The sequence below is a fragment of the Petromyzon marinus genome, chromosome 23 (genome assembly GCF_048934315.1).
Source record: "Petromyzon marinus isolate PM22_M1 ecotype Great Lakes invasive population chromosome 23, UKy_Petmar_22M1.pri1.0, whole genome shotgun sequence".
NCBI classification, from domain to species: Eukaryota; Metazoa; Chordata; class Hyperoartia; order Petromyzontiformes; family Petromyzontidae; genus Petromyzon; species Petromyzon marinus.
This window is the reverse complement of record NC_133689.1, coordinates 19,672,095-19,700,058: the sequence shown is the minus strand read 5'-3', so window position 1 is coordinate 19,700,058 and position 27,964 is coordinate 19,672,095. Positions and strand designations below refer to the sequence as shown.

Here is a 27,964-nt window from a genome sequence, read left to right as displayed (position 1 = left end):
ATCTATGCTCACTCCTACATCATCCATGCTCACCTTTACAACGTCCACGCTCACTCCTACACCATCCAAGCTCACCCCTACACCATCCACGCTCACCCCTACAATAGCCACGCTCACCCCTACACCATCCACACTCACCCCTACACCATCCACGTTTACTCCTACAACACCCACGCTCACTCCTGCAACGTCCACGCTCTCTCATACAAAATCCACGCTCACTCCTGCAACATCCACGCTCACCCCTACACCATCCACGCTCACCCCTACAATAGCCACGCTCACCCTTACACCATCCACGCTCGCCTCTACAACATCCACGCTCACCCCTACACCATCCACGCTCACCACTACACCATCCACGCTTTCCCCTATACCATCCACACTCACCTCTACACCGTGCATCCTCACTCATACAACATCCACTCTCACCGCTACACCATCCACGCTCACCTTTACAACATCCACTCTCACCCCTATACCATCCACGCTCACCCATACAACATTCACACTCACTCCTGCAACATCCACGCTCACCTCTCCAACATCCATTCTCACCCCGACACCATCCACTCTCACCCCAACACCATCCATGCCCACCCCAACCCCATCCACTCTCACCTCTACAACATCCACGCTCACCCCTACCACATCCACCATCACCCCAACACCATCCACGCTCACCGCTACAACATCCAACCTCACTCCTACACCATCTGCTCTCACTTCTACAACATCCACGCTCACCCCTACACCATCCACGCTTTCCCCTACACCGTCCACGCTTTCCCCTATACCATCCACACTCACATCTACACCGTCCATGCTCACTCATACAACATCCACTCTCACCCCTACACCATCCACGCTCACCTTTACAACATCCACTCTCACCCCTACACCATCCACGCTCACCCCTACAACATCCACGCTCACTCCTGCAACATCCACGCTCACCCCTACACCATCCACGCTCACCCCTACACCATCCACGCTCACCTCTCCAACATCCATACTCACCCCGACACCATCCACTCTCACCCCGACACCATCCACTCTCACCCCCCACACCATCCACGCCCACCCCAACCCCATCCACTCTCACCCCTACAACATCCACGCTCACTCGTACACCATCCACGCTCACCTTTACAACCTCCACGCTCACCTTTACAACCTCCACGCTCACCCCCTACACCATCTACGCTCACCCCTACACCATCCACGCTCACCCCTACACCATCCACGCCTAATCCTACACCATCCAAGCTCACCCCTACACCATCCACGCTCACCCCCTACAATAGCCACGCTCACCCCTACACCATCCACACTCACGCCTACAACATTCACGCTCACTCCTGCAATATCCACACTCACCCCTGCAACATCCACGCTCACCCCCTACACCATCTACGCTCACTCCTACATCATCAATGCTCACCCCTACACAATCCACGCTCACCTCTCCAACATCCATACTCACCCCGACACCATCCACTCTCACCCCAACACCATCCACGCCCACCCCAACCCCATCCACTCTAACCCCTACAACATCCACGCTCACTCCTACACCATCCATGCTCACCTTTACAAAGTCCATGCTCACCCCTACACCATCCACGCTCACCCCTACACCATCCACGTTTACTCCTACAACACCCACGCTCACTCCTGCAACATCCACGCTCACCTCGCCAACATCCACACTCACCCCAACACCATCCACGCTCACCCCAACCCCATTCACTCTCACCCCTACAACATCCACGCTCACTCCACCATCCATGCTCACCTTTACAACCCCCACTCTCACGCCCTACACCATCTATGCTCACTCCTACATCATCCATGCTCACCTTTACAACGTCCACGCTCACTCCTACACCATCCAAGCTCACCCCTACACCATCCACGCTCACCCCTACAATAGCCGCGCTCACCCCTACACCATCCACGCTCACCCCTACAACATTCACGCTCACTCCTGCAATATCCACGCTCACCCCTGCAACATCCACGCTCACCCCCTAACCATCTACGCTCACTCCTACATCATCCATGCTCACCTTTACAATGTCCACGCTCACCCCTACACCATCCACACTCACCCCTACACCATCCACGTTTACTCCTACAACACCCACGCTCACTCCTTCAACATCCACGCTCTCTCATACAAAATACACGCTCACTCCTGCAACATCCACACTCACCCCTACACCATCCACGCTCACCCCTACAATAGCCACGCTGACCTTTACACCATCCACGCTCGCCTCTACAACATCCACGCTCACCCCTACACCATCCACGCTCACCACTACACCATCCACGCTTTCCCCTATACCATGCACACTCACATCTACACCGTCCATGCTCACTCATACAACATCCACTCTCACCCCTACACCTTCCACTCTCACCTTTACAACATCCACTCTCACCCCTACACCATCCACGCTCACCCCTACAACATCCACGCTCACTCCTGCAACATCCACGCTCACCCCTACACCATCCACGCTCACCCCTACACCATCCACGCTCACCTCTCCAACATCCATACTCACCCCGACACCATCCACTCTCACCCCGACACCATCCACTCTCACCCCCCACACCATCCACGACCACCCCAACCCCATCCACTCTCACCCCTACAACATCCACGCTCACCTTTACAACCTCCACGCTCACCCCCTACACCATCTACGCTCACCTCTACACCATCCACGCTCACCCCTACACCATCCACGCTCACTCCTACACCATCCAAGCTCACCCCTACACCATCCACGCTCACCCCTACAATAGCCACGCTCACCCCTACACCATCCACGCTCACCCCTACAATAGCCACGCTCACCCCTACACCATTCACGCTCACCTCTACAACATCCACGCTCACCCCTACACAATCCACGCTCACCACTACACCATCCACGCTTTCCCCTATACCATCCACACATCTACACCGTCCATGCTCACTCATACAACATCCACTCTCACCCCTACACCATCCACGCTCACCTTTACAACATCCACTCTCACCCCTACACCATCCACTCTCACCCCTACAACATCCACGCTCACTCCTTCAACATCCACGCTCACCTCTCCAACATCCATTCTCACCCCGACACCATCCACTCTCAACCCAACACCATCCACGCCCACCCCAACCCCATCCACTCTCACCCCTACAACATCCACGCTCACCCCTACCACATCCACCATCACCCCAACACCATCCACGCTCACCGCTACAACATCCAACCTCACTCCTACACCATCTACTCTCACTTCTACAACATCCACGCTCACCCCTACACCATCCACCCTCACCCCACAACATCCACTCTCACCCCTACACCTTCCACGCTCACCTTTATAACATCCACTCTCACCCCTACACCATCCACGCTCACCCCTACAACATCCACGCTCACTCCTGCAACATCCACGCTCACCCCAACACCATCCACGCTCACCTTTACAATGTCCACGCTCACTCCTATACCATCCACGCTCACGCCTACACCATCCACGCTCACCCCTACACCATCCACGCTCACCCCTACACCATCCACGTTTACTCCTACAACACCCACGCTCACTCCTGCAACATCCACGCTCACCTCGCCAACATCCACACTCACCCCAACACCATCCACACTCACCCCAACCCCATTCACTCTCACCCCTACAACATCCACGCTCACTCCACCATCCATGCTCACCTTTACAACCCCCACTCTCACGCCCTACACCATCTATGCTCACTCCTACATCATCCATGCTCACCTTTACAACGTCCACGCTCACTCCTACACCATCCAAGCTCACCCCTACACCATCCACGCTCACCCCTACAATAGCCACGCTCACCCCTACACCATCCACGCTCACCCCTACAACATTCACGCTCACTCCTGCAATATCCACGCTCACCCCTGCAACATCCACGCTCACCCCCTAACCATCTACGCTCACTCCTACATCATCCATGCTCACCTTTACAATGTCCACGCTCACCCCTACACCATCCACACTCACCCCTACACCATCCACGTTTACTCCTACAACACCCACGCTCACTCCTGCAACATCCACGCTCTCTCATACAAAATACACGCTCACTCCTGCAACATCCACACTCACCCCTACACCATCCACGCTCACCCCTCCAATAGCCACTCTCACCCCTACACCATCCACGCTCACCCCTACAACATCCACGCTCACTCCTGCAACATCCACGCTCACCCCTACACCATCCACGCTCACCCCTACACCATCCACGCTCACCTCTCCAACATCCATACTCACCCCGGCACCATCCACTCTCACCCCGACACCATCCACTCTCACCCCCCACACCATCCACGACCACCCCAACCCCATCCACTCTCACCCCTACAACATCCACGCTCACCTTTACAACCTCCACGCTCACCCCCTACACCATTTACGCTCACCCCTACACCATCCACGCTCACCCCTACACCATCCACGCTCACTCCTACACCATCCAAGCTCACCCCTACACCATCCACGCTCACCCCTACAATAGCCACGCTCACCCCTACACCATCCACGCTCACCCCTACAATAGCCACGCTCACCCCTACACCATTCACGCTCACCTCTACAACATCCACGCTCACCCCTAGACAATCCACGCTCACCACTACACCATCCACGCTTTCCCCTATACCATCCACACATCTACACCGTCCATGCTCACTCATACAACATCCACTCTCACCCCTACACCATCCACGCTCACCTTTACAACATCCACTCTCACCCCTACACCATCCACTCTCACCCCTACAACATCCACGCTCACTCCTGCAACATCCACGCTCACCTCTCCAACATCCATTCTCACCCCGACACCATCCACTCTCAACCCAACACCATCCACGCCCACCCCAACCCCATCCACTCTCACCCCTACAACATCCACGCTCACCCCTACCACATCCACCATCACCCCAACACCATCCACGCTCACCGCTACAACATCCAACCTCACTCCTACACCATCTACTCTCACTTCTACAACATCCACGCTCACCCCTACACCATCCACCCTCACCCCACAACATCCACTCTCACCCCTACACCATCCACGCTCACCTTTATAACATCCACTCTCACCCCTACACCATCCACGCTCACCCCTACAACATCCACGCTCACTCCTGCAACATCCACGCTCACCCCAACACCATCCACGCTCACCTTTACAATGTCCACTCTCACTCCTATACCATCCAAGCTCACGCCTACACCATCCACGCTCACCCCTACACCATCCACGCTCACTCCTACACCATCCACGCTCACCCCTACACCATTCACGCTCACCCCTACCACATCCACGCTCACCCCCACCACATCCACTCTCACCCCTACACCATCCACGCTCACCACTACACCATCCATGCTTTCCCCTATACCATGCACACTCACCTCTACACCGTGCATGCTCACTCATACAACATCCACTCTCACCACTACACCATCCACGCTCACCCCTACAATAGCCACTCTCACCCCTACACCATCCACGCTCACCCCTACAACATCCACGCTCACTCCTGCAACATCCACGCTCACCCCTACACCATCCACGCTCACCCCTACACCATCCACGCTCACCTCTCCAACATCCATACTCACCCCGGCACCATCCACTCTCACCCCGACACCATCCACTCTCACCCCCCACACCATCCACGACCACCCCAACCCCATCCACTCTCACCCCTACAACATCCACGCTCACCTTTACAACCTCCACGCTCACCCCCTACACCATTTACGCTCACCCCTACACCATCCACGCTCACCCCTACACCATCCACGCTCACTCCTACACCATCCAAGCTCACCCCTACACCATCCACGCTCACCCCTACAATAGCCACGCTCACCCCTACACCATCCACGCTCACCCCTACAATAGCCACGCTCACCCCTACACCATTCACGCTCACCTCTACAACATCCACGCTCACCCCTACACAATCCACGCTCACCACTACACCATCCACGCTTTCCCCTATACCATCCACACATCTACACCGTCCATGCTCACTCATACCACATCCACTCTCACCCCTACACCATCCACGCTCACCTTTACAACATCCACTCTCACCCCTACACCATCCACTCTCACCCCTACAACATCCACGCTCACTCCTGCAACATCCACGCTCACCTCTCCAACATCCATTCTCACCCCGACACCATCCACTCTCAACCCAACACCATCCACGCCCACCCCAACCCCATCCACTCTCACCCCTACAACATCCACGCTCACCCCTACCACATCCACCATCACCCCAACACCATCCACGCTCACCGCTACAACATCCAACCTCACTCCTACACCATCTACTCTCACTTCTACAACATGCACGCTCACCCCTACACCATCCACCCTCACCCCACAACATCCACTCTCACCCCTACACCATCCACGCTCACCTTTATAACATCCACTCTCACCCCTACACCATCCACGCTCACCCCTACAACATCCACGCTCACTCCTGCAACATCCACGCTCACCCCAACACCATCCACGCTCACCTTTACAATGTCCACTCTCACTCCTATACCATCCAAGCTCACGCCTACACCATCCACGCTCACCCCTACACCATCCACGCTCACTCCTACACCATCCACGCTCACCCCTACACCATTCACGCTCACCCCTACCACATCCACGCTCACCCCCACCACATCCACTCTCACCCCTACACCATCCACGCTCACCACTACACCATCCATGCTTTCCCCTATACCATGCACACTCACCTCTACACCGTGCATGCTCACTCATACAACATCCACTCTCACCACTACACCATCCACGCTCACCTTTACAACATCCACTCTCACCCCTACACCATCCACGCTCACCCCTACAACATTCACGCTCACTCCTGCAACATTCACGCTCACCCCTGCAACATCAACGCTCACCTCGCCAACATCCACACTCACCCTAACACCATCCACGCCCACCCCAACCCCATTCACTCTCACCCCTACAACATCCACGCTCACTCCTACACCATCCATGCTCACCTTTACAACCTCCACGCTCACCCCCTACACCATCTACACTCACTCCTACATCATCCATGCTCACTTTTACAACGTCCATGCTCACCCCTACACCATCCACACTCACCCCTACACCATCCACGTTTTCTCCTACAACACCCACGCTCACTCCTGCAACATCCACGCTCACCCCTACACCATCCTACCTCACCCCTTCAACATCCACGCTCTCTCATACAAAATCCACGCTCACTCCTGCAACTTCCACGCTCACCCCAACACCATCCACGCTCACCCCTACAATAGCCACGCTCACCCCTACACCATTCACGCTCACCTCTACACCATCCACGCTTTCCCCTATACCATCCACACATCTACACCGTCCATGCTCACTCATACAACATCCACTCTCACCCCTACACCATCCACGCTCACCTTTACAACATCCACTCTCACCCCTACACCATCCACTCTCACCCCTACAACATCCACGCTCACTCCTGCAACATCCACGCTCACCTCTCCAACATCCATTCTCACCCCGACACCATCCATTCTCACCCCAACACCATCCACGCCCACCCCAACCCCATCAACTCTCACCCCTACAACATCCACGCTCACCCCTACCACATCCACCATCACCCCAACACCATCCACGCTCACCGCTGCAACATCCAACCTCACTCCTACACCATCTACTCTCACTTCTACAACATCCACGCTCACTCCTACACCATCCACCCTCACCCCACAACATCCACTCTCACCCCTACACCATCCACGCTCACCTTTATAACATCCACTCTCACCCCTACACCATCCACGCTCACCCCTACAACATCCACGCTCACTCCTGCAACATCCACGCTCACCCCAACACCATCCACGCTCACCTTTACAATGTCCACGCTCACTCCTATACCATCCACGCTCACGCCTACACCATCCACGCTCACCCCTACACCATCCACGCTCACTCCTACACCATCCACGCTCACCCCTACACCATCCACGCTCACCCCTACCACATCCACGCTCACCCCCACCACATCCACTCTCACCCCTACACCATCCACGCTCACCACTACACCATCCATGCTTTCCCCTATACCATGCACACTCACCTCTACACCGTGCATGCTCACTCATACAACATCCACTCTCACCACTACACCATCCACGCTCACCTTTACAACATCCACTCTCACCCCTACACCATCCACGCTCACCCCTACAACATTCACGCTCACTCCTGCAACATTCACGCTCACCCCTGCAACATCAACGCTCACCTCGCCAACATCCACACTCACCCTAACACCATCCACGCCCACCCCAACCCCATTCACTCTCACCCCTACAACATCCACGCTCACTCCTACACCATCCATGCTCACCTTTACAACCTCCACGCTCACCCCCTACACCATCTACACTCACTCCTACATCATCCATGCTCACTTTTACAACGTCCATGCTCACCCCTACACCATCCACGCTCACCCCTACGCCATCCACGTTTTCTCCTACAACACCCACGCTCACTCCTGCAACATCCACGCTCACCCCTACACCATCCTACCTCACCCCTTCAACATCCACGCTCTCTCATACAAAATCCACGCTCACTCCTGCAACTTCCACGCTCACCCCAACACCATCCACGCTCACCCCTACAATAGCCACGCTCACCCCTACACCATTCACGCTCACCTCTACACCATCCACGCTTTCCTCTATACCATCCACACATCTACACCGTCCATGCTCACTCATACAACATCCACTCTCACCCCTACACCATCCACGCTCACCTTTACAACATCCACTCTCACCCCTACACCATCCACTCTCACCCCTACAACATCCACGCTCACTCCTGCAACATCCACGCTCACCTCTCCAACATCCATTCTCACCCCGACACCATCCATTCTCACCCCAACACCATCCACGCCCACCCCAACCCCATCAACTCTCACCCCTACAACATCCACGCTCACCCCTACCACATCCACCATCACCCCAACACCATCCACGCTCACCGCTACAACATCCAACCTCACTCCTACACCATCTACTCTCACTTCTACAACATCCACGCTCACCCCTACACCATCCACCCTCACCCCACAACATCCACTCTCACCCCTACACCATCCACGCTCACCTTGACAACTTCCACTCTCACCCCTACACCATCCACGCTCACCCCTACAACATCCAAGCTCACTCCTGCAACATCCACGCTCACCCCTACACCATCCACGATCACTTCTCCAACATCCATACTCACCCCGACACCATCCACTCTCACCCCGACATCATCCACTCTCACCCCGACACCATCCACTCTCACCCCAACACCATCCACGCCACACCCAACCCCATCCATTCTCATCCCTACAACATCCACTCTCACCCCTACACCATCCACGCTCATCCCTACACCATCCACGCTCATCCCTACACCATCCACGCTCACCCCTACACCATCCACGCTCACTCCTACACCATCCACGCTCACCCCTACACCATCCACGCTCACCCCTACCACATCCACGCTCACCCCCACCACATCCACTCTCACCCCTACACCATCCACGCTCACCACTACACCATCCATGCTTTCCCCTATACCATGCACACTCACCTCTACACCGTGCATGCTCACTCATACAACATCCACTCTCACCACTACACCATCCACGCTCACCTTTACAACATCCACTCTCACCCCTACACCATCCACGCTCACCCCTACAACATTCACGCTCACTCCTGCAACATTCACGCTCACCCCTGCAACATCAACGCTCACCTCGCCAACATCCACACTCACCCTAACACCATCCACGCCCACCCCAACCCCATTCACTCTCACCCCTACAACATCCACGCTCACTCCTACACCATCCATGCTCACCTTTACAACCTCCACGCTCACCCCCTACACCATCTACACTCACTCCTACATCATCCATGCTCACTTTTACAACGTCCATGCTCACCCCTACACCATCCACGCTCACCCCTACACCATCCACGTTTTCTCCTACAACACCCACGCTCACTCCTGCAACATCCACGCTCACCCCTACACCATCCTACCTCACCCCTTCAACATCCACGCTCTCTCATACAAAATCCACGCTCACTCCTGCAACTTCCACGCTCACCCCAACACCATCCACGCTCACCCCTACAATAGCCACGCTCACCCCTACACCATTCACGCTCACCTCTACACCATCCACGCTTTCCTCTATACCATCCACACATCTACACCGTCCATGCTCACTCATACAACATCCACTCTCACCCCTACACCATCCACGCTCACCTTTACAACATCCACTCTCACCCCTACACCATCCACTCTCACCCCTACAACATCCACGCTCACTCCTGCAACATCCACGCTCACCTCTCCAACATCCATTCTCACCCCGACACCATCCATTCTCACCCCAACACCATCCACGCCCACCCCAACCCCATCAACTCTCACCCCTACAACATCCACGCTCACCCCTACCACATCCACCATCACCCCAACACCATCCACGCTCACCGCTACAACATCCAACCTCACTCCTACACCATCTACTCTCACTTCTACAACATCCACGCTCACCCCTACACCATCCACCCTCACCCCACAACATCCAAGCTCACTCCTGCAACATCCACGCTCACCCCTACACCATCCACGATCACTTCTCCAACATCCATACTCACCCCGACACCATCCACTCTCACCCCGACATCATCCACTCTCACCCCGACACCATCCACTCTCACCCCAACACCATCCACGCCACACCCAACCCCATCCATTCTCATCCCTACAACATCCACGCTCACCCCTACACCATCCACGCTCATCCCTACACCATCCACGCTCATCCCTACACCATCCACGCTCACTCCTACACCATCCACGTTTACTCCTACAACACCCACGCTCACTCCGGCAACATCCACGCTCACCCCTACACCATCCACACTCACCCCTACAACATCCACGCTCACCCCTACAATAGCCACGCTCACCCTTACACCATCCACGCTCACCTCTACAACATCCACGCTCACCCCTACACCATCCACGCTCACCACTACGCCATCCACGCTTTCCCCTATACCATCCACACTCACATCTACACTGTCCATGCTCACTCATACAACATCCACTCTCACCCCTACACCATCCACGCTCACCTTTACAACATCCACTCTCAACCCTACACCATCCACACTCACCCCTACAACATCCACGCTCACTCCTGCAACATCCACGCTCACTCCTACACCATCCATGCTCACCTCTCCAACATCCATACTCACCCCGACACCATCCACTCTCACCGCGACACCATCCACGCTCACTCCTACACCATCCACGCTCGCCTTTACAACCTCCACGCTCACCCCCTACACCATCTTCGCTCACTCCTGCAACATCCACTCTCGCCCCTACAATATCCACGCTCACCCCTACACCAGCCACGCTCACCCCTACACCATCCACGCTCACTCCTACACCAGCCACTCTCACCTCTCCAACATCCATACTCACCCCGACACCATCCACTCTCACCGCGACACCATCCACTCTCACACCCCACTCCATCCACGCCCCCTTCTTGGGTGTCTGTATATACATCTGGGGTTATGTGTTTCCTCTCTCTCGTAAATTTAGCTCTTCTGTACCTGATGATGACTGCTTGTGTTGCAACCGAAACGTCGTACGCTATTGTTATTTTATTATTTTTTATTTATACGTGACTTTACCGAAAAAAACAGAGTAATTCTTGCAGTCACGAAAGCTTCGAATCAAGTCATCCAGACTGTTTGATGCCACTCTTTTGGGGATCAACCAGGAGCACAGAATAAAGGTTTTATGAGCGATGACCTCCAAAAGTATAGTTGAATGTTGATTGTTTTATACATCTGAATGTGCGACAGGTCTTTCCAAGCATGGCCTACGACCATATCACCCTGAATGCGCCCGATCTCGTCTGATCTCGGAAACTAAGCAGGGTCGAGTCTGGTTAGTACTTGGATGGGAGACTGCCTGGGAATAGCAGGTGTTGTATGCTTTTGTTTACTTGGATCTGGATGGCTCGCTTTTTACACTTCGACTCATCCAGTGAGTGCACCTGCCAATTTCACGTCGATATGGTGTACTGCATTGGGATCAATATTTTCTTGTAAAATAATGTTTGATGCCACTCTTTTGGGGCTCAACCAGGAGCTCAGAAACAGGTCCCTGCAGGGTGGGCTGGTAGGACAAGTCTCTGCGCTGTCTATTACTGATTTTATACACCCAACAGCACGAGATTTCACTTCGTTAAAGTATTGAAAGGGGACGGACGGACGTACTGACACATTAATCTATTGCAGGCTGGTACACTCAGTTTACAACTTCGTTCCTACCAGTATAAAGGTTTTTTGAGCGATGACCTCCAGAAGTAAAGTTGAATGTTGATTGTTTTATACATCTGAATGTGCGACAGGTCTTTCCAAGCATGGCCTACGACCATATCACCCTGAATGCGCCCGATCTCGTCTGATCTCGGAAGCTAAGCACGGTCGAGTCTGGTTAGTACTTGGATGGGAGACTGCCTGGGAATACCAGGTGTTGTAGGCTTTTGTATATTTGGATCTGGATGGGTCGCTTTTTACACTTCCACTCATCCAGTGAGTGCACCTGCCAATTTCACATCGATATGGTGTACTGCATTGGGATCAATATTTTCTCGTAAAATACTGTTTGATACCACTCTTTCGAGGCTAAACCAGGAGCTCAGAATAAACGTTTTCATGAGCGATAACCTCCAGTAGTATAGTTGAATGTTGATTGTTTTATACATATGAGTGTTCGACAGGTCTCTGCAAGCACGGCCTACGTCCATATCACCCTGAATGCGCCCGAACTCGTCTGATCTCGGAAGCTAAGCAGGGTCGAGCCTGGTTAGTACTTGGATGCGAGACTGCCTGGGAATACCTGGTGTTGTAGGCTTTTGCATTGTTATATCTGGATGGGTCGCTTTTTACACTTCGACTCATCCAGACTGTTTGATGCCACTCTTTCGGGGCTCAACCAGGAGCTCAGAATATAAGTATTCATGAACGATGATTTCCAGAAATATAGTTGAACTTTAATTGTTTCATACATCTGAATGTGCGACAGGTGTGTGCAAGCATGGCCTACGACCATATCACCCTGAATGCGCCCAATCTTGTCTGATCTCGGAAGCTAAGCAGGGTCGAGCATGGTGAGTACTTGGATGGCAGACTGCCTAGGAACACCAGGTGTTGTAGGATTTTGTATTTTTGGATCTGGATGGGTCGCTTTTTACACTTCGACTCATCCAGTGAGTGCACGTGCCAATTTCACGTCGATATGGTGTACTGCATTGGGATCAATATTTTATCGTAAAATAATGTTTGATGCCACTCTTTCGGGGCTCAACCAGGAGCTCAGAATAAAGGTTTTATGAGCGATGACCTCCAGAAGTATAGTTGAATGTTGATTGTTTTATACATCTGAATGTGCGACAGGTCTTTCCAAGCATGGCCTACGACCATATCACCCTGAATGCGCCCGATCTCGTCTAATCTCGGAAGCTAAGCAGAGTCGAGCCTGGTTAGTACTTGGATGGGAGACTGCCTGGGAATACCAGGTGTTGTAGGCTTTTGCATTGTTGTATCTGGATGGGTCGCTTTTTACACTTCGACTCATCCAGTGAGTGCACCTGCCAATTTCACGTCGATATGGTGTACTGCATTGGGATCAATATTTTATTGTAAAATACTGTTTGATGCTACTCATTCGGGGCTAAACCAGGAGCTCAGAATAAACGTTTTCATGAGCGATGACGCCGACGTGTTCAGTGAGCACGATTCGGATGTGGGCCGGACTGACCTTGTTAAGCACCAAATTGGCACCGGTGCCGCCCAACCAATTAAACTCCCCACATACCGAGTGGGCGCGCCTGAACGGGCCCAGATTAAAGATGCCATCGTGGAAATGCTCCGAGATAACATAATCCAGCCCTCAGCTAGCCCCTGGTCTGCCCCGGTGGTACTGGTGATGAAAAAGGATGGGTCGACCCGGTTTTGTGTTGATTACCGAAAGTTGAACGCAGTCACCCTCGGCGATGCCTTCCCCATCCCCCGCATCGATGACACCTTTGACAGCCTCGCGGTGGCGCGGTATTTTTCCACCCTCGATCTAGCATCCGGGTACTGGCAGGTGGATATGGCGGAGGAGGATCGGCCAATGACTGCATTTACCAAACCGATGGGACTGTTTGAGTTTCGGATACTCCCGTTCGGACTCACTAATGTGCCTGCGACGTTCCAGTGGTTGATGGAGCTGGTGATGCGGGGCTTGCAGTGGGAACAGTGCCTAATTTACCTGGATGACGTGATAGTGTTCAGTATATCTCTGTCTGAGGACTGGTCCAGGTTATGAGAGGTGTTCCAGCGACTGCGAGCCGCCCATCTCAAACTCAAGCCACGTAAGTGTTATGTTGCGCAGCACAAGGTGGGGTACCTTGGACACCGAATCAGCGAGGCAGGGTTGCGCACCGATCCGGAGAAGGTACGCGCCATAGTGGAATGGCCATGGCCAAGGAACCTGACGGAGATCAGGTCATTCTTGGGGCTCGCCACCTATTATCATCGATTTGTAAAGGGATTCAGCGAGATTGCACGCCCCCTCACCCAACTCACTTCCCCTAAGAACCCTTATCAGTGGACGGAGGCCGCCTGACGGCCTTCACCACCCTCAAAGACCACCTCACCCATACCCCCACCCTGGCTTTCCCGGATTTTTCCACCGATTTGATTTTGGACACCGACGCCTGCAGCTATGAGCTGGGCGCGGTGTTGTCACAGGTGCAGGATGGGATGGAGCGGGCCATCGCATACGCCAGCTGGACCCTGAGCAGGGCCGAGCTGAACTATTGCGTGACCCGTCAGGAACTGTATGCCGTGATCTTCACATGTAAACAGTTCTGGCCGTATTTGTATGGCAGAAAATGTCGGGTGCGGAGTGACCATTATGCTCTGCAGCTCCATCTCACATTCAAGAAACCGCGGGGGCAGATGACCCGATGGCTGGCGCAGCTGCAGGAATACAACCTGCAGATCGAGTACCGGGCTGGGCGGATGCACGAAAATGTGGACACCTTGTCGAGGCAGCCCATGGTGTGCGCCGAGACGAGGGCGGAGGAGGCCTGCCCATGCTTCATGGGGGACGCTGCCAACAGGCAACGCCCCCCCGGGAGCGCACTGAGACCCCCCTCTCACGAGAGAGAGTGCAGTATGCGCCGCGGAGACCCCTACAGAAGGAGCCGACGGACTGCCCCACCCTGACCGGGCGGATCCAAGAGGACGTCAGCTGCGCCTTCCCGGGCCTGGACGACGAGCAGTTGAGACAGACCCAGCAACGGGACCCGGATCTGGCGGCAGTGGAAGCGGCCCTGCGGGAAAAGAAGAGCACCCTACCAGGACCCTGGAGTGGTTTGTATGCCCGGTTGTGTGTGCAGAACGGGGTGGTAAGAGGGTGCATCTGTGTTCCCGCCCAGGTGCGACCCCAGCTGCTATGGCTGGTGCACGACCACCTGCTCGGGGGCCATGATGGGGAACGGCGCACTAGGGAGACCCTGCGTCGCCAATATCTCTGGCCCAAATTGGCGCAAGACGTGGCCGCCTGGGTACAGGGCTGCCGCGCGTGTCAGCAATGTGGGCCGAAAGCGGCGCAATATCAGGTACCCCTGAGGCCGTTCCGCGTCAGTCGGACAAACCAGCTGGTTGGGATCGACCTACAGGGGCCATTTCCGCGATCCCACCGGTGGAGTATTTCGCACGCTATCCCGTGGCGGTGGCCATCCCCGATAAGACGGCCCTTGTGGTGGCCTGGGCATTCGTGGAGCACTACGTACTTAAGCACGGGATCTCCGAATGGGTCATTACCGAGCAAGGTAGTGAGTTCGAGGCAGAGCTGTTTCAGGTGCTGTGCCGCGAGTTCGGAATCCAGAAGGACCGAACCACGGCGTACCACCCCCAGGTGAACGGTATGGTGGAGCGTATGAACCAGACCTTAGCTGGGAAGCTCAAATGCATGGTGGCCGCAACTCAGCAGGACTGGGACGAACACCTCCCCTATGCCCTGTTCTCCTACGCCACCACAGTACACACGTCTACGGGACAGACCCTGTTCCTAATGATGTGTGGCCGTGAGTCTCGTCTACCTGCAGATCTGCTGTTCGGCGTTCCCCCACTGCAACGGGATGAGGGGAGCCGCCCCGTGGAGCACCTGATGGAGACTCTGCGAGGGGCCCGGGGCCGGGCCTACCCACAAGGAGAGGCCGCGCATCGGCACCAAGAGCAGGGCGCCCGGCCCCTTATGGAGCCCCCCTTCTACTCGGCGGGCTCTAACGTGTGGCTATACACCCCTCGTGTCGGGGCTGGACAGCTGGGGAAACTGACCACCTACTGGCGCGGACCCTGGACCGTGGGGCGGCAGATCTCCCCCTGGACGGTGCTGATTCAGGGCGGAGACAGGGGCCGAGAGATGGTGGTCAACGTCCGCCAATTAAAACCATGGAAGGCAGCCCCAGCAAGGGAGAACCCCGCAGTTTGGGTACCCCGAAATCCCGGGGTCCCAACACCCTCCATGCTCGGCCCCGAGGGGTCACGGCCCAGGCCGGGGGGGGCGGGGACGATGGCACCTAAACCCTGCTGCCTCTGAGTTTGTTCCCCAGCCCACAGGTGCCGAGGGACGAGAGGAGCCATTGGAATGGAGGAAGAGACCGCCGCTAAAAGCCCAAAAGACGGAGCCACCACCCCCGAGGCCAGCCACGAGGGCCGGGCGAGTCCCGCGGACCCCGCGGCGCTACCTCGTGGGGGCAACCCAGGCGAGATGCTCCAGTCAACCCGGGACGGAGACTGGCACCTCGGCGGGCTATGTGGTGCCATAGCAGCGAAGCCACTCCGTCGGAGCCATGCCTGCAACGCCACCACGGGAGAGCGTGCAGGCCGAAGCTGCTTCTCCCTCACCATCCCCAAAATGAGCACACACAACACACACACCCCCCACGTAGGACCTCGTGGGGAAGTCACCTGGCCTCCAGGTTTTCACCCAGGGGCCTTCTTCGTAGGGACATCCCTCACGGTTTCCTGGGGCCAGGGAATTGTCCGACTTCCCCCAGGTTGAATTACACCACAGAGCCGTGAATTGACGTGCAATTGCATGCTCACGACAAGGCTACTCAGTCACCGCGGTTAGGTCCACACGAGCACCAGGGGAAGCATCCGATTGGCCGGCAAAGTACGCTTGCACGCCGTGGCCAATGGCAACGGCCCAACGGCGGCCCCTGTTGATGGGTAGAGAGGGAAGCGGACGTCTGTGAAGGCACCGAGGTGGGCGCACCAATGGCGGTGGGGTATCGCGGGTTAGCCGGGCAGACCTTTGATGTAGAGAGGGATAAAATGGGAGAGGAGAGCGACGATGGGGGTTCGCGTTCTCCTCAAATGAGCGATCGGAGCAGTCAGCTTGCCGGCCACTGGGTCGTCCGTGGGACGAGTATCAGCGAAGCCAGGCCCCGCTCCCCGCAAGAACCTCGTGCAGCCTCGTCTCTCCGCGACGGCCCACGCATCGGAGGCGAAATGTGAGTACGAAAGCGAGAGTGGGGAGTTTCACTCCAAGGGGACGAGGTAGATCAGGTTTAGACCATCGAGAGATAGGTTAAACCTGCCCTGCTGACCCGGACTGACTTGGGTAATAGTAGCCCACAGACACGCCAGGAATAAATCGTCAGTGATCAACAAACCTTGTGTGGTTTCTGCGAGTGTGGAACGGGCACATGGTGGTGTGAGTCCGCTCGTCGTGGTACGGGGATTTGCACGTGGGTAACTCTGTTGAGGCGGCCATTGTGTGCGGGCCCGACTGGGGTTCCTGCGTCGTACCCTGTGTTTGTGCGCGAGTGTGTATTTACCCACGTGTTTGCGCTCGCCCCTGCGCGTAGCTCGTGATTAGCGTGTGTGTGTGGCGAGCGGCGGCGGACTCGTACAGGGGCACGTGAGGTTACTCATCCGCCCTTGTGTTTAACGTGTGCGTCAGGTAGACAGGCGGCGTACACGCAAAATTATCCATACTGCCTTTGTTTAGCCTGTGCCCGCGGTGAGCGACGGTGGACTCGCCTGGGTACACGTGGGATTATCCCTACAGCCCTTTAAACAATCTCCATTGCCCGCCCTCGGTGGCAACGCGTGTGCGAAGGACGTAATTGCCCTCTGACCCCCGGTTCAGCGCGTGAGAGTGGTGCGTGGGGTTGTGTGAACGGATACGTCGCGTTTGAGTGGCTGAGAAGCGACAGATTGATTCCAGGCAGCCATGCGCCAGCCCCGAGCTATGCCCCCCAAACAGAACCTGCGGACCCGAGGGGCTCCGGCGCGAGGAGAGGAGCTGGGGAGCAGTAGCCCTCTCCCCACGAGTGAGCAGTTGGATAGCGGTGGCTCTCACATGAGCGAGGAGTCCGGAACCTGCAGCTCTCCCGAGATCAACCCTCCCCCGGAGGGGGAGCCAGGGGCCCACGTCTCTCACAATATCGCGTCCCTCCTGCGTTCTCTGCGGCTGTGCCGATCTGATTATAGAGTGCTTTGGGAAGGGTAATTGCCCGAAACGTGTTTTGATGTTGCGCGCCAGTTCCTCGTGAGAGTGGACCGGGTTCCTTATTCTCGTAGAATCGCAGCCACGCGCTCTGCTCGGGAGTCGCGAGCGACGCGCGGTTGCGTGAGGCGCTGTCTGCTGCTACTGCAGCAGCTGCAGTAGCCGAGGAGGGCTCTGTCTCAACCGAGAAAGCGGTGATATAGAGGATGTGTCACCCATCCTCACACACTCGCACAACACAAACAGCACGCATACCTTCCGCACTCGACATCACGCATGCCTAACGCATCAAGGGTCGGAGGTCAGGGATCACCACGTCACGCACGCGGCACGCTCGGGCGGGGAAGAGAGATCGGGGTGTGAGCACGACGTGCACGAAACGCAATCCGATGAGTGAGTGGTTGACACTCGGATCGGATTGGTGCGGAGAGCGGATCGGGAAAGAGCGAGAAGTGGGAGAAAGGTAATTGGTGGAGAAGAGGTTTAAAAGTGACTGAAAAACGTGGGACTGGGTTGGTTTGATGATGAGTGTTGCTGTAATGTACGAGCGGTGACAACGAAATAAATAAGTTGAAGTACACCAGCCCGAGTCTCCTTTTCAATGTGTCCTCGTCGTCCTCACCATGTCTGGACGTGGCAAGACCGGTGGTTAATCTCGAGCCAAGGCAAAGTCCCGTGCAGCACACTCGCACGAATATTTTCATAACCAAACGCTCTCAGCATTGAGCGTTTGGTTACAAAAACATTTTCTGTCGGTAGGTTTTCGCAGTGCATAGTTGTGTACCAAAACGATTTCAGAGTCATGGTTTTGAACAACCATGCAGTAAAATCTATTTCATTCGTGGTGGTCTCAACAAAGAGCATATTCTATACACGATATTTGAATGTTGCGATAATTTTCACCCGAATTATGGGGAAGTGAAATCCAAACAATGGAAAGAGGTTTTACATCTGACACTTAAAAAATGTGCAGTTTCAAAGATTAACATCTTATTTAGATGATGTATACTGAATGGTGCCAAAACAACCACTGCACGGTCTCTCGTGGTTTTAATCGAGTATCTTTTTTTGGAAGGGTATTTTCTTGAGAAAGGAGCAGCACTTAAGGACACCAAAGCAGCTCATAGCCACTTGACTTTGATGCGGCATTCTGCAATGATACAAACCACGAGCGTCGAGTTTGTTATGAAAACGGCTTCCCCATCGAGTCCTTTGCAAGCTGACGACCCCAATCAACACGCTCCCTTAGCATCACGTCACGACTCCACGGACCAATGAGAGCGCGCTCTGCGCCAGAGATCTCTGATCTCCAGGTTCGCAGCGCGCTAACCGTTGCACCACCGCTCCCCACACTTTCACAAACAAAGACAAAGATCCCCCGTGTAGCCTTAACAGAATGTTGGGGCAGGTACTGTTAGCGACTACCTATGAAGAACGGCACGGTACACGAGGGCATAAGTGACCAACACCATCCCCGGCCGCATTTGTCTCCCTAGTCGTGATGTTTACACAACGTGTTGATTTCAGGCTGAATTAGCGAGGCCAATAACCGATTCAGACAATCGTCACTTGTCTTTGCCGTGAGCGGGAATCGAACTGATTGGCCGGCTTCGTGGCGAAGTGCGTTAATCACAACACTACCGCTCCCCACATTCACCAGCTCACACAAAGACACAGATCCCGCAGCACCTACCCCCCAACAGCCCTAACAGATTATTAGGGCAGGTGCTGTGAGCAAGCACCTGTGAAGGCCAGCACGGCTTGGCGAATGGGTTATTGTATGCTTGAGAACTTGAGAGGGTGGGTGGGTGGTTTGTGAGTTATTGATTGGATTTCTCCAGTATAAATACATATTCTAATTAATTTGTACGTAGGTATCTTAAATAAATATTCGGACAATGGAACATCTATTTACATTCGTATTCACGCGTTGTTATACGAAGTGTATTTGTTGGGGTGTGTGTGTGCACCTTCTACCAACAGTCTGTTCAGAAGGGTGCGCGAGGCGCGTGTGAGTGGTTCGTGTGCTGGGTTCCTCTCTGATTCGTGTACCAAGGAGCACGTGACTCGCCGTGGCGTCACCCAAATCGCCAGTTGCCTCGCAACGAGTTGTCCGACGCGCCGTCACGAGGCCCTAACCGATGTCACGTGGTCCTAACTGCCATATTGAGCAGAGGCGTTGAGCAGAGAGCTGCGTTCTTGCGTTGCTCAAGATTTCCAAATGATGACCTCATACGAGAATATTGCACGAAAAGATATTGACATGGTGAGTGGAGCGAGTGTTGCTGTGTGTGTGTGTAGATTCCTGTGTGGGGAGTAGGCAGGGCTGTTGTGTCGCTAGAGGAGTAGCGCGAATTTATATTCCACGGTGGTTGGTATTTAGTGAAAAAGTCATGGGCCTCCTCTTTGTCTACTCAGACTCAAAACGATTACAGTATCTGATTCAACGTGTTAAAACATCACCTATGTAAAGAGCCCCCGTTGAAAACATCAGCATAGGGGAGACAAAGGTGGCCAGGCGTGGTGTGCCGTGCTGCTCTTCAGCACAGCACTGGTCCAAGGCTGCCAGGGGGATCTTCGTCTCTGTAGCTGTATATGAGGAGCATGCTTAGCGGCACGCTTCACGATTTTCTTCCTCCGCCTCCCCCCCGTTCCCTCCCTTTCGACTCCGGATTCTGAGAAGCCTGCGAAGTCCCCCTCCACAGCCGCTTGGGCCGAAGTGGTCGCAGACTACGAGGCGAACCAAGGTACTGAACATCTTTGAAAACGAGCTGTATAGTTCATCGTATTCCTCCAGTATGAATATAGATTGAGATTCTGATTCTGACTAGGGGCAGGTGCTCATAGCAAGTACCAATCAGCACCACCACTCACTTTCCTCAAATAGCTTTGACGTGCCCGTCCTTGATCGATAGTAAACAATAATTTAATACCGACGATGAGTACATCAATGTGCGTGTCTCTTTGGCCTGTGGCCACATCTGCCAGAAGCACTTATGTGTAAATTTGCCTCTTTGGTTTTCCTTCTAAAGAACGTGACGAGTTGCTATCTATTTAACAAGTAATTAAGTCATAAGGATAGTCTCGGTAACGATAAATAAGTAAATCAATGATAAACGAGCGCTAAGTAAACAAGTAAAGTCTTTATTATAGCGATGTCGGTGGGCAACAACAAACCCGGGTAGCCATGGCAACGGCCTCCCCGCTCCAACTGTCGCCAACGGTCCAGGCCTCGAGCCCCGCCCTCTGGTGACGTCACTGCCACGGCCTATGTGGCCCCGCCCCCGTCTTCTGCAGGCTCCGCCCCCATCGTAGAACACTACAATTATAATCTTAGCTCTTTCGGTAAAGTCACGTTGAAGGGAAACAATAAAATAATAAAATATATATAAAACAATAAAAATTCTCACGACGTTTCGACCGTTTGTGTTATGTTCCCTTCAATGTGACTTTACCGAAAGTGCTAAGAATATGAATTACTGCAGTCACGAAAGCTTTAAATCAAAATTTACACTACAATTACTTTGATATAAAATATAATTAGTATATAATTACAATAAAAACATTGATGACATGGCCGTCTAGATGCGTTGCCTAGCCAAGGTCACCCTCGCAATGATGTATTTGGGACGTACATATTCCAAGGTCCGTGTGCTCCTCCCACAAGCTTTCCATGCAATTCTAAGGGTGCAGCCGACGTTTAAGTACAATGATCATAGAATGTTGACGTGGATGACTGAATGACGAATGTGAGTACTTGCATGATGATAATTAAGGGTACGGTCCAGGTACTGCCCAGTGCTGATGACATCCCCCTACTGTGCCCTAGGTCTCACTCATCCCCCAGAATCCTGTGAAGGAGCGGAGTCAACAGAGTACCACCACCTCCTCCACGACGCCTGCCTCCTGACAGCCGAGAATCCCCTGCTGGGATATGAACAGCTGTGCAGCTGCTGTTGCTGCCTGGGCCTGTGCGGGCCTCAGTTATCTCAGGTCGACCCTGCGCCAGTTCCTACAGTCGGGTTCTGGGAGGCGGCGGCTGTTAAGGACATCTGGCTCGAGATGGAAGCAGCCAAGAAGTCACCTCAACGACGCCGGCAGAAAAAAGCAGCTGGACCCAACAGCAGCAGCTGCTTGGCTCGTCCCACAAAGCGTCCCCGAGCTCCGGTGGGGGTGATGACGCGGGCCCAGAGGACTTGCCCCTCCTTCGTGGCCGAGGAGCAGGGCTACGAAGTGGGAGGCCACCTGAGAGTCAACCTCTCATATTATAATGACTTTTGCGGGAGGCCTTCACTCAGCAAGAAGAGGCGCTGCCACGGGGAGAAGATTTTCGTCTGAAAATCTTCTCCCCGCCTCCCCTCCATCCTGCCCGACCATCTCACCCCCCACCATCACTCTCCAAACCACCCTCCACCATCACCATCCACTCACCCCCCACCTTCACAGTAAGCCCCAACCCCCATCATCACTATTCGGTGTGCCCTCCACCATCACTATCCGCCCCAAACCCCACAATCACCATCCAACCAGCCCCGCAACATCACTATCCACCCATCCCCCACCATCACAATCTGCCCCATCCACCACCATCAACGAACGCCTCATCCCCACTATCCCCCCCCACCACCATTACTATACACCCATCCCCCCACCATCACGATCTGCCCGACCAACTACAATCACTATTAGCCCCACCCCTTACCAATACAATCCGCCTCACCCTTCCCCATCACGATCCGCCTCACTCCTCACCATCACTATCCGCCCCCCCCCCCTAACATCACTATTCACCACCCCTCACCATCACTATCCAACCCAGCCACTACCATCACAATCCGCCCGACCCCCTACCATCACTATCCGCCCCAAACCCCACAATCACTATCCAACAAACGCCGCAACATCACGATCCACCCAACCCCCCAACATCACAATCTGCCCCACCCACCGTCATTACTATACGCCCATCCCACCGCCATCACGATCTGCCCCACCCACCACAATCACTATTAACCCCACCCCTTACCATTCCTATCCGCCTCACCCTTCACCATCACTACCCTCCTCAATCTCCCCCATCACAATCCACCCACCCCTCACCATCACTATCCACCTGAACCTGCACCATCACGATCCGCCACACGCCCAAATATTACTATATGCCCATCCCCCCCACCATCACTATCTTCCCCACCCACAACAATCGCTTTTCGCCCCACCCCTTACCATCACTATCCAACCCATCCTCGACAAAGACCAAGAAAACGAATCCAAGATGGCCGCCTGAGGCGCGCGTGCGCTCCCGGGGCGTTCCCGGGCCGCACTCCGAGCAGGGGCTGGTGGGGCCGTTTGTGAGGGGCCGAGGGAGCCGACAGAAGGATCCGATGGAGCCGAGGGGGCCGGGGGGGGGGGCGACGGGGGCGGGGGGGGGGCGACGGAGCCGGGGGGGGGGCGACGGAGCCGGGGGGGGGCGACGGAGCCGGGGGGGGGGCGACGGAGCCGGGGGGGGGGGCGACGGAGCCGGGGGGGGGGCGACGGAGCCGGGGGGGGCGACGGAGCCGGGGGGGGGCGACGGAGCCGGGGGGGGGGCGAAGGAGCCGGGGGGGGGGGCGACAGAGCCGGGGGGGGCGACGGAGCCGGGGGGGGGCGACGGAGCCAGGGGGGGGCGACGGAGCCAAGGGAGGGCCGATGGAGCTGGGGGAGGGGGGCGACGGAGCCGGAGGGGGGGGGCAACGCGCGAGCAGAGGGAGCCGACACTGACTTTCTCATACATCATACACTGACTCCCTCACACATCATGCACTGACTCGCTCATCATGCGCTTACTCACTCACACATCATACACTCGCACAACCACTGACCCATTCACTCATCATACACAGGTTCACTCATCGTGTGCTGGCTCACTAGCACATTATTCACTCACTCACACTGCCACTGACTCACTCACACATCATACACTGACTCACTCATCATGCGCTGACTAACACATTGTGCGCTGACTCACACATCATACACTCACGCTGCTGCTGACTCACTCACACATCATACACTGACTCGCACATCATACACTGACTCACTCATCATGTGCTGACTAACACATCGTACGCTGACTCACACATCATACACTCACTCAACCTAATACGGACTCAACCATCATACAGTGACTCGCACATCATACACTCACTCACGCTGCTGCTGACTCACTCACACATCATACACTGGGAGTGTCGTGCTGCCAGTTATGGCTGCAGGTTTTTGTCGTCAGTGTTATGTATATCGTTTATTGTTAAATTTAAAATTACAGTTCCTAAGATTACTGTTGTTACATTGTTTTTTATAGCTTTTTTTGGTGATTTAAAAACATATGGTTAATCTAAATTGTCTTATAGTTCATATTCTTAGCTCTTTCGGTAAAGTCACGTTGAAGGGAAACAACAAAATAATAAAATATATATAAACAATCAAAATCAAAATTTGTCTTATAGTTGTTGTTGTTGGCTTGCACCACATTGTGATTTTTGCACACAGCGTTTTAATACGTTTTTTGTGTGTGTGGAATATGTCCTGGTTTATTCCAGGATGTTTCTGTTGCGCGTCGTCGCTTTGGGATGTTCTGTATTCATATTTTGTTGGTTGCGGTTGCACCCGACTTAAGAGCCGCATGGCTCACAGGGCTATACCTAAATAAATGAAACTTGAAACTTGAAACACCATCACTATCCGCATAACTCTCCACCATCACTATACTCCTCATCCTCAACCAACACGATCCTCCTCACCCCACACCATTACGATGTGCCCCACTCCCCACCACCCTCCACCCCACCACCCCACCACCCCACCACCCTCCACCCCACCACCCTCCACCCCACCACCCACCACCCCACCACCCACCACCACACCACCCTCCACCCCACCACCCTCCACCCCTCCACCCCACCACCCTCCACCCCTCCACCCTCCACCCCACCACCCTCCACCACACCACCCTCCACCCCGCCACACCACCCTCCACCCCACTTCGCCACACCACCCTCCACCCGACCCTGCCACACCACCCTCCACCCCACCCCGCCTCACCACCCTCCACCCCACCACACCACCCTCCACCCCCCGCCACACCTGTTGTATATGCCCCCCTTTCCATCTTAATATTAACAAGTAATTTTTCAATACATATAGATACATATTTCTATTGTTTCTTTTAATTTTAATAATGAATAAAAACACCAAACCAGGCCTCAGCATGGCATGTGGAGGTCATATTTACCTTGACCCACTAACACGATTTTGACGTTCAGAGCCCTCCCAGGGTCAGAGGGAGCAGATAGAGAGCCGAGCGCAGCGGATTGCAAGGGGCTGACGTAAACACAAAGCCAGGGTCACTGGGAGGTTGCGTTAGCCTAGATCTAGTTAAGTCAAAAAAGCTAATTGGTTCTGCATTACTATTAAAGTAACTTAAAGTCGGAATTTAACGACAGGGTAGGCTAAAGTTATTGATCTTCATACCCACTTCAATTGAACCCTGCCACAAGCTACGTCAATGTAACCATCACCCGTCTATTAATTTAATATGAAATGTATATACATATTTTAATAATTTCTATACGACTTGACCCGAAGCCTAACACTCAGGTTTTCCTAAGTCAACATGAATGCTCTAATCCACCCATACGCAAATAATAAGCCGGGTTAAAGTAAGAGTAGAGAGGAAAAGAAATGCAAGCGCACAGCAAAACTGCAACGTAAGCAAAGGGCGATGTTAAACCCAGGGTCGGAGAGAAAGGAAGATCCCGGCCGTCTTTGTATCCCCGCAGCGCGGGGTAGGAGTGTGTATACGCTCGGGGAAACACGAGTCAAACACCACAACGGGAAGCTGACCCAGACCTTGGACTAATACAGAATCATAACTGTGGAACTCTGATGAAGTGAAATGTTAACTTAAAACTTTTTAACCATTTCTCTGTGCGTCGGTGAAAGTCGGAGGGAATATCAGCCCTCCCTCCAGGTTGTGCACCCAGACAGAGAAGCGCCTTCAAGACAATTGATAACATTTGATTGTTTTACTTGTGGGTTTTATGGTAGGAGTATGACAACGGAATATACCGTGGGTGATGCACAAGGACACACACTGACACACGTACGGACACACACACGGACGCAGATACATACGGACAAATCCTGACACAGCAAAAATCGAAAGAAACCCCGCCTTGTGGGCAGGATCCGAGTGAAGGGATTTTTGGGCATAAAAAGAGGAACTCGGAGGAGCAACTTACCAGAGTTAGACCGGGGGGGGGGGGGGGGGGGGGGTCGGCTCACCAGAGTTCGACCGGGGGGTCGACTCTCGGGAGACAGTTCGACTCGGAGGAGCAACTCGGAAGAGTTCGACCAGGGGGGTCGGAACTCGGGGACTTCGACTCGGAGGAGGTCGGAACGCGGGGAGTTCGACCAGCGAGTCGGTTCAGGAGCAGTTCCAATCGGGAACGAGAGCAACAGGTCGCCAGCCGGCGAGCTGCAGAGCAGGGGGCGGCGAGCAGAAGCCAAAGTGGCCCCGTCGCTACCCACTGACGTTGGCAAGACTCGCAGGGCAGTGAGGCGTCACCTAGTGCGATTTCCAAGAGCTGAAAGACAGAGCATTGCTGAAAGTTTAATTTACATTGAGTCCAGCTGCAGATCGACCGATGCACCAAGCAAGAGCTTCTGCAAACCAGAGCAAGAGTACGTGCGACTGGAGTCATCCAGCAGTGGAGAAAAACCTGCTGTTAGAGAACCAGTACGAGCGCGTGCGACCTGCGTCATCCAGCAGCGGAGAGAAACCTGCTTTCAGCAAACCAGCAGCGAGTACGTTCGAGTTCTCCACACAGAGAGAGAGAGGGAGCGTGTCGATGCAGATCATCCAACAGCGGAGAGAAACTGCTGTCAGCGAACCAGCACGAGCGTGATCGCGCAGCTCATCCAGCAGTGGAGAGAGGTGTCCACTGAGTAGAACTGAGAGCGATCAAGCAACTCTCCCCCGTGGACAGAGGCTAGCTGCTGCGTGGAGGAGGGCGGCGATACGTATGATGCACTCCCACACACCTCACCGCTCTAAAGGGAGCGAGGCTACTTCTCCTACAAGCGATGCCAACTTCAGCGTATGGCAACACAAATAATTAATTCCAA

The 27,964-nt window shown here is 54.4% G+C and overlaps 4 non-coding genes and 1 pseudogene across 4 annotated transcripts; all 5 read left to right on the top strand.

Annotated features, from left to right (window-relative positions):
• Nucleotides 1–12,093: 12,093 nt before the first annotated feature.
• On the top strand, nt 12,094–12,212 carry LOC142927776 (5S ribosomal RNA). Its single transcript, XR_012944700.1, has one exon. It is a non-coding gene; the product is annotated as a 5S ribosomal RNA (ribosomal RNA).
• A 432-nt stretch (nt 12,213–12,644) lies between these two features.
• Nucleotides 12,645–12,763, top strand: LOC142926076 (5S ribosomal RNA). The gene has a single exon (XR_012943001.1). It is a non-coding gene; the product is annotated as a 5S ribosomal RNA (ribosomal RNA).
• A 253-nt stretch (nt 12,764–13,016) lies between these two features.
• LOC142927391 (5S ribosomal RNA) lies at nt 13,017–13,135 on the top strand. Its single transcript, XR_012944316.1, has one exon. It is a non-coding gene; the product is annotated as a 5S ribosomal RNA (ribosomal RNA).
• Nucleotides 13,136–13,321: 186 nt separating this feature from the next.
• Nucleotides 13,322–13,440, top strand: LOC142928574 (5S ribosomal RNA; annotated as a pseudogene).
• Nucleotides 13,441–13,692: 252 nt separating this feature from the next.
• On the top strand, nt 13,693–13,811 carry LOC142926712 (5S ribosomal RNA). The gene has a single exon (XR_012943636.1). It is a non-coding gene; the product is annotated as a 5S ribosomal RNA (ribosomal RNA).
• Nucleotides 13,812–27,964: the final 14,153 nt, after the last annotated feature.